The sequence below is a fragment of the Eriocheir sinensis genome, chromosome 18, assembly GCF_024679095.1.
Source record: "Eriocheir sinensis breed Jianghai 21 chromosome 18, ASM2467909v1, whole genome shotgun sequence".
Classification (NCBI taxonomy): domain Eukaryota; kingdom Metazoa; phylum Arthropoda; class Malacostraca; order Decapoda; family Varunidae; genus Eriocheir; species Eriocheir sinensis.
Genome location: NC_066526.1, coordinates 4,877,143 through 4,885,849, shown reverse-complemented (window position 1 = coordinate 4,885,849; position 8,707 = coordinate 4,877,143). Strand labels below are relative to the sequence as shown.

The 8,707-nt window shown below is 42.3% G+C and overlaps 1 protein-coding gene across 1 annotated transcript in view; it reads left to right on the top strand.

Annotated features, from left to right (window-relative positions):
• LOC127000245 (probable glutamate receptor) overlaps positions 1-8,707 on the top strand; it is a 188,175-nt gene that overhangs the window by 149,136 nt on the left and 30,332 nt on the right. The window lies entirely within an intron of this gene.

Below are 8,707 nucleotides of genomic sequence, written 5' to 3'. Positions count from 1 at the left end.
ATCCGCGTCCGCATCCGCATCCGTAGTTGTGATAAACTGAACATCCGCCTCCGCCTCCGCATCCGCATTTGTGGTGAAATATACATCCGCATCCGCATCCGCATCCGCACTCTACAGAGGATGTGTGGATGCGAATGTGTTTTGTGTATTCCACAACCTATAGATTATAGAGTAATATATAGACACGCAGTTACAGACTAGCAGAGTAGTAGAGTACTGCCTGGTGCTTACAGACTTAGAGTTCAGACAGAGCTTAGAAATGTGGAGTAAATTTATTGATGTGTGTCTAATGAATTAATTATCTAGTAAAACTAAAGCAAATAATATCACGGATTCATTTCCTTTCAAACTTACACAACGTAATGTGTCTAGAATTTAGGGGAAGGTCAGGAGGAGGGGGCGAATTTTACTTAGTGACTATGAAGTAAAAATACTTAGTAAATAAACTACAAACTGTGAATGGTGGAATGTTAGATACTTAGTAACGACAGATGAGTGAGTCACTGTGTGTGTGTGTGTGTGTGTGAGGAAGGTGAAGAGGGAGATAGAGACGAGGCTTATCACCCTTGCTTGTCACCTTCACCCCGATGCCTTACTGCTGGAGAGAGAGAGAGAGAGAGAGAGAGAGAGAGAGAGAGAGAGAGAGAGAGAGAGAGAGAGAGAGAGAGAGAGATTGTAATGTGTGTGTCGTGTGGCTGAGTAATGTCGTACATTGCAGTCTTAGACCATATTCCCACTTCACACGGTAGAATTCAGTGCTTCTTCCTTAAATACTTTTAATGCGAATGTTTCCATAATTATGCAAATAATAATATTAAAAAAATATGAACCGGCAGCGCTGAGCTCTTCTTATCGCACGAGTTTTCCTGTTGTCGCCTGTTTCCCCTGATACAGTGAGTTGCCGATGAAAAGATTTTCACAGAGGAAGGGTAATATTAGCTATTGTTTTATTATTATTATCATTATTACTGTTATAGAGGGCTTTTCGATGTATTTCTTACTAGAATTTAATGCAATGAAGCATTAGAATAAAGTAATTTTCTTTTCACATTTGCTAAGCATCTCGAAAATTTATAATACTGATCCATAAGTTGTAAACTGGCATTCTGAGCATAGGTCCTACACAGTACACTGGCAGCTAGGTCATCAGTTTGGTAAGAGTTTGCCTTCGAAGGAAGAAGTACTGCTCCTTCCTTGCTTTGCTCCTCGCTGATAATACAGTTTGCCAGTGATGGTTTAAAAGGATATTATAATCAAGTTTACAAAGCCTTATTGTTCTGTGCTGACTGCTACAGCAGCTGGAAAATGGCGTCACATAGCAGTGAAGTGTGGAAATATTTTATGAGCAAGTCAAGTGACCTAGCACAGTGTCTGTAGTGCAAGAAAGATTATTCACGAAAGGGACGTGGAACTACATCTTTGAAAAACCACTTGAAATCACTGCATAAAGAACACTTTGAAGAGTTAATGGCAAAAGAGACAAAGAAGTTGGAAGAAAAAATAAATATAAAAAAAACACCTTTGCAAAAAGCAAAGACATGCTAAGCAAAGGAATGTTGCTGAGTATTTTCAGAGTGCAAAATTATGGGATGCTTCTAACCCTAAGGCAAAGAAACTGGATAAATGCATTGCAGAAATGTTAGTCATGGATGATTTGCCTTTCAGTCATGTTGAGGGCATAGGATTCATGAGACTGATGACTGAAGCTGCTCCACTACACAGTCTAAAGCAGCGAAATTTCTATTCATCAATGATATGTAGTGATATGTATGAGTCTGTTTTCAAGAAAATAAAAGATATAATTGATGAAGTGAAGCAAGACAACAAACTTTCCTTCACAACTGATGTGTGGTCAGATACCTCAGCAGGTGTCTCATTGCTGAGTTTAATTGCACATACCATAAATAAGGAATTTGAAAGAACAAACTTTGTGCTAGGTGCTGAACCACTGGAAGAATGACATACAGGAGAGTATATTTCCAAAATGTTTGATGATATGCTGATGAAGTGGGACATATCTCGTACAAATGTGCACTGTGTTCTGCGTGATGCTGGAGCAAATATGAAAAAAGCTCTGTTTCTCTCAGGTGTAAATAATTTGGATTGTACTGTGCATAAAATACAGCTGATTGCTAAAACTGGGTTATCACATTGTGATATAGAAAACATGATCAAAAAAACTCGTAGTTTTGCTACGCATTTTCATCACTCAACTATGGCACAAGATGAACTTAAAAAGATTCAGGACAGGCTGCAAGTACCTAAACTCTCTGTTATGCATGATACACCCACAAGATGGAATAGCACCTTACACATGCTAAGAAGAACACTAGAAGTAAAGGAATCTGTGTGTGTGTATGCTGCTGCCAACTCCAAAATCAAACAGCTCAGCAATACTGAGTGGTTGATTATGCATAAATGTGTACAAGCCTTACAACCTTATGAAGATATCACAAAAAAACTTATTGACTCCACATCAACAGCAGCTGAAGTGATTCCACTTGTAAAGTCCTTAAAACACACTCTTCAGCATACCACATCAGTAGTTTCTAACCCTGTTGAAGAAACTCATACTTCAGATACAAGCTCTGAAGATGAACCAGGCTCAGGATCAGTGATTGAGTTAAATGAAGACAGACAAGCAACACAGGCAGTAAACTTCATGGAAGAAGCAATGCAAGCTGATGTTGAGAAAAGATTTTCTTGGATTGAAAATGAAGATCTTTACAGAATTGCAACATATATTGACCCAAGATACAAGAGTAAATTTTTTTCTTCATCTCACGTCACTGATCAAGTAAAATCATCACTTGCCAGAGTATGTGAGGAGCTTCGTCAGACGACTATTCTAGAAGAGGAAGATGGAGAACCAAGAAGGAAACGAAGAAGAGATGATATGAGTGAAACACCTACCACCTGTGGAACATTAGATGAAGCAATGACCTCTATTCTTGGCTCCAGCAGTGATGATGAAGCAGAAAACTCATCTGTAGTAACTTTACTCATGAAAGATATTGAGAAATATCACAGAGAGAAAAGAATAAGTGGAACAAGTCAAGATAGTTTGCAATGGTGGAAGACAATGAAGACAGTCTACCCTGATTTGGCAAAGGTAGCTTGCCAGTATCTCTCCTGTCCACCAAGTAGCGTTGCTAGTGAGCAGCTGTTTAGTAGTGCTGGCTTGATATATGACGCTAAGCGCAATCGGCTTTTGCCAGAAAAGGTAGATAAGCTACTGTTTTTGAAACGAAACTTGCCCATCTTGAACTTTAAATATTAAGTAATAAATATGTGTTTATAGTATCAGTTCAATCAGTTGGTTATAGATTTATAGTTAACCACTTTCAAAAGGGTGGAGGTTGGGGAAAGTGGTCGGTGGGATGCATGACGAGTTTGGTCCACGTCCCGCATCCTGGTAATGCACAAAATGTGTGGCTGAAACTCGTCATAAAACTTTATTGTAACAAAAAGTACTTCCACTTTACTTCCACTAGTATACTCAGGAACTCCCTTCCTGCGTCTGTATTTACGTCTTCCTATGACTTAAATACTTTCAAAGAGAGAAGTATCAACTATTAAGACACCATTCGAACTCATTTGGCAGTATTTTGGTTCTCCCACCTTATTTGTTACTTCTCCTGTCTGCATGGTCGGACACTGAAACAGGCTTTTTTTTTGGGGGGGGGTCCTCTTGGTGAGAACGTTTGACGTAAAAACATCCGCATCCGCATCCGCGAGGATGTCATATTTTGATATCCGCATCCGCATTTGCATCCGCATTTTAGTAGAGACTGATATCCGCATTCACATTTGCATCCGCAAAATGACATCCGCATATACATCCGCATCCGCGGATGTCTGAAATTCGACATCCGATACATCTCTACTCTGGACCACTGAAGGTGGGAGCTTATTCCATTCTCGCACTACAACGTTGGTGAAGAAAAATTTGGTGCAGTCTGAATTTACTTGTCTACATTTGAGTTTTATGCCATTGTTCCTCGTTCGCAAAGTGTCACCGATCATAAACACTTTTGTTCTGTCTACATTCGTGAAACCATTAAGTATTTTAAAACATTCGATCAGTTTTCCTCGGCGGTGACGTTTCTCAAGAGAGAACATGTTAAGGGTGGAAAGCCTTTCTTCGTAGGATTTGTTGCGCAAGGAAGGGATCATTTTTGTTGCCCGACGCTGAACACCTAATTTAGCAATGTCCTTTGCATGATGAGGAGACCAAAACTGTACCGCATATTCCAAGTGGGGTCTGACTAAACTATTGTAGAGCGGAAGTATTACATCTTTATTCTTGAATAAAAAGTTTCTTTTAATGAAGCCCAACATTCTGTTCGCTTTATTTGCTGCATCGATGCATTGATGTGAGAATTTGAGGTTTGACGCGATTTTGACCCCCAGGTCCTTAACGCACTGAACGCTTTTGAGTTTAACGCCGCGCATTTCGTAATCGAACTTCTTATTTCTTGTTCTAACTTGAAGGACCTGGTACTTGTCTACGTTAAAGGGCATCTCCCATCTATCCTCCCAAACTGAAATTTTGTGCAAATCCTCTTGGAGGCTCTGCCTGTCTTCGTCAGTGAGAACCGAGTTACCAATCTTTGTGTCGTCTGCAAATTTACTAATGCGATTACTGAGTCCAACATCCACGTCGCTGATGTAAATAATGAAGAGCACTGGGCCAAGAACCGAGCCCTGAGGGACGCCACTAGTGACCGGCGCCCACTCTGAGTTAAATCTGTTAATCACCACTCTTTGTTGTCTGTTGCTCAACCAATTCGCGATCCACTGGTTTACTTGACCGTCAATACCTATTTGCTTTAATCTATAAAGTAATTTATGATGTGGGACTTTATCAAACGCTTTCTGGATATCAAGATAGACTACGTCCAATGATTTGGTTACGTCATAAACTGAGAAGAGGTCGTTATAAAAGGTCAATAGGTTTGATTGGCAGGATCTTTTGTTACGGAAGCTATGTTGTGAATCTCCAATTAATGAGTGGCTTTCGAGGTAACTCACAATTTTGTCTCTAATTATTATTATTTATTTTTTTTACAGCTAAGGAGACAGTTCAAGGGCGTAAATAAAAAAAAAAGCCCGCTACTCACTGCTCCCGAACAGAGGTCAAAGGAGTGTCCAAAACGAGAGGTCAATTTTGGGAGGAGAGGTGTCCTGATACCCTCCTCTTGAAAGAGTTCAAGTCGTAGGCAGGAGGAAATACAGCTGAAGGAAGATTGTTTCAGAGTTTACCAGCGTGAGGGATGAAGGAGTGAAGATGCTGGTTGACTCTTGCATAAGGGGTTTGGACAGTATAGGGATGAGCATGAGTAGAAAGTCGTGTGCAGCGGGACCGCGGGAGGGGGGGAGGCATGCAGTTAGCAAGTTCAGAAGAGCAGTCAGCATGAAAATATCGATAGAAGATAGAAAGAGAGGCAACATGGCGGCGGAATTTGAGAGGTAAAAGACTATCAGTATGAGGAGGAGAGCTGATGAGACGAAGAGCCTTTGACTCCACTCTGTCAAGGAGAGCTGTGTGAGTGGATCCCCCCCACACATGAGATGCATACTCCATACGAGGGAGGACAAGGCCCCTGAAATGGATAGCAACTGTACGGGGGAGAAGAACTGGCGGAGACGGTACAGAACGCCCAGCCTAGAGGAAGCTGATTTAGTAAGAGATGAGATATGAAGTTTCCAGTTGAGATTTTGAGTTAAGGATTGACCGAGGATGTTTAGTGTTGAGGAAGGTGATAGCTGAGTGTTGTCAAAGAATAGTGGATAGTTGTTTGGAAGATTGTGTCGAGTAGGTAGGTGGAAAAACTGTGTTTTTGAAGTGTTAAAGGACACCAGGTTCCTCTTGCCCCAATCGGAAATAATGGTAAGGTCTGAGGCTAAGCGTTCTGTTGCCTCCAGCCTTGAATCGTTAAGTTCCTGTATGGTGGGTCTTCTATTAAAAGAAGTTGAGTAATGCAGAGTGAGTCATCGGCGTAAGAATGGATAGGACAGTTCGTTTTGGAAAGAAGATCATCAATGAACAACAGAAAGAGAGTGGGAGATAGGACAAAACCCTGTGGGACACCACTGTTAAAAGGTTTAGGGGAACAACAGTGACCGTCTACCACAGCAGAAATAGAACGGTCAGAAAGGAAACTGGAGATAAAGATACAGAGAGAAGGATAGAAACCGTAGGAGGGTAGTTTGGAAAGCAAAGATTTGTGCCAGACCTTATCAAAAGCTTTTGATATGTCCAGCGCAATAGCAAAGGTTTCACCGAAACGGCTAAGAGAGGATGACCAAGAGTCAATTAAGAAGGCTAGGAGATCACCAGTAGAACGCCCCTTGCGGAACCCATACTGACGATCAGATAGAAGGTCAGAAGTGGAAAGGTGCCTTTGAACCCTCCGGTTAAGGATTGATTCAAAAGCTTTAGATAGACAAGAAAGTAAAGCTATTGGACGGTAGTTTGAGGGATTGGAACGGTCACCCTTCTTAGGCACAGGCTGTATGAAGGCATACTTCCAGCAGGAAGTAAAGGTAGATGTTGACAGGCAGAGGCGAAAGAGTTTGACCAGGCAGGGTGACAGCACGGAGGCACAGTTTCTGAGGACAATAGGAGGCACTCCATCAGATACATAAGCCTTCTGAGGATTGAGGCCAGAGAGGGCATAGAAAACATAATTTTGAAGAATCTTTATAACAGGCATAAAAGAGTCAGAGGGGGGATGAGTAGGAGGAATATGCCCAGAATCGTCCAGAGTGGAGTTTTTAGAAAAAGTTTGAGAGAAGAGTTCAGCCTTAGAGATAGATGAGACGGCAGTGTTGCCGTCAGGACTGAGGAGTGGAGGGAAAGATGAAGAAGTGAAGTTGGAGGAGATGTTTTTGGCTAGATGCCAAAAGTCATGGGAGAGTTAGAGAAAGCTTTTATTTTCTATTAATGAAAGAGTTTTTGGTTAGTCGGAGAATAGATTTGGCACGATTCCGGGCAGAAATGTAAAGTTCGTAGTTAGCATTAGTTTGAAAGCTCTGGTACTTTTTATGAGCTGCCTCTCTATCATTGACAGCACGAGAACAAACGGGATTAAACCAAGGCTTTTTAGCGTGAGGAGTAGAGAAAGTACGTGGAATGTATGCCTCCATTCCAGAGACAATCACCTTTGTGATGCGCTGAGCACACACAGAGGGGTCTCCATCCTGGAAGTAGTAATCATTCCACGGGAAATCGGAAAAGTACATCCTCAGGTCGTCCCACCGAGCTGAAGCAAAATGCCAGAAGCATCGCCTCTTCGGCGGGTCCAGAGGGTGTACAGGAGCGATAGGACAGGATACAGAAATAAGATTGTGATCGGAGGAGCCCAACGGAGAGAACAGTTTGACAGAATAAGCAGAAGGGTTTGAGGTAAGGAAGAGGTCTAGAATGTTGGGCCTGTCTCCAAGACGGTCGGGAATACGTGTAGGGTGCTGGACCAACTGCTCCAGGTCGTTGAGGATAGCAAGGTTGTAGGCTTGTTCACCAGGCTGGTCAGTGAAAGAGGATGAAAGCCAAAGCTGGTGGTGAACATTGAAATCTCATAGGATGGAGATTTCAGCGAAGGGAGAGTGGGTCAAGATGTGCTCCACTTTAGAGTTCAAATAGTCAAAGAATTTTACATAGTTAGTAGAGTTAGGTGAGAGGTAAACAGCACAGATGTATTTAGTAATAGAATGACAATGAAGTCTTAGCCAGATGGTGGAAAATTCTGAAGAATCAAGGTTGTAGGCACGAGAGCAAGTGATGTCGTTGCGCACGTAGGCGCAACATCCACCTTTGGATTGAAATTTAGGATAGAGATAGTAGGAGGGAACAGAGTAGAGATTGCTGTCAGTAGCCTCAGAAACCTGTGTTTCGGTGAGGAAGAGAAGGTGAGGTTTAGAGGAAGATAGATGGTGTTCCACAGAATGAAAATTAGAGCGAAGACCGCGAATGTTGCAGAAATTGAGAAGAAAGAGGTTCGAGGAGTTATCAAGACACCTCTCGGGTCGGCAGCCAGAAGGAGAGTCCTCCCTGGGGGAGTTTGTGGTCCCCCCCCCCCCCAGGCAGGGACTCCGAGGCATGATGTAGGTGTGCCATTTTGAAATTTGAATTTTGGGAAAAGGTGTATATGTTGTATGAATGTAGTGTCGTGTGGATAGAGAGAGGATCTGTCTTTAGTGAGCATGCTGAACTACTCTCCGGTGCTGGTGAGACAACAGGGAAACGGATAGTGAGGACATGGGAAGGGTCTTTGGAGGGCTTCATCTCCCTTCTCACCTCCCATATATACCTCACCGGGAGTGGCTTGCGCCCATTCGGTAGGTGTCTTCCTACCTACTCCAGCCAACCTATGCTCTCAAGTAGCTTACCTACAATTGAAGTTAGACTAATGGGTCGGTAGTTACCTGGTATTTTTTTGTCTCCTTTCTTAAAAATCGGTGTCACGTTAGCCTTTTTCCAATCCGAAGGGACGATGCCTTGTCGCAAGGACATATTGAATACGGTTGTGAGGGAGGAGAGTATTTCGCTCTTTGTTTCTTTAAGCAGTATAGGATATACTTTATCGGGTCCGGGACTTTTATTTGTTTTAAGTGAATGGAGAGCTTTAAGGACTTCATCGGTTGTTATTTCAAAATTAGGCAATGCATGCTCGAGATTTACATTAGTACTGGTGTTGGTGGT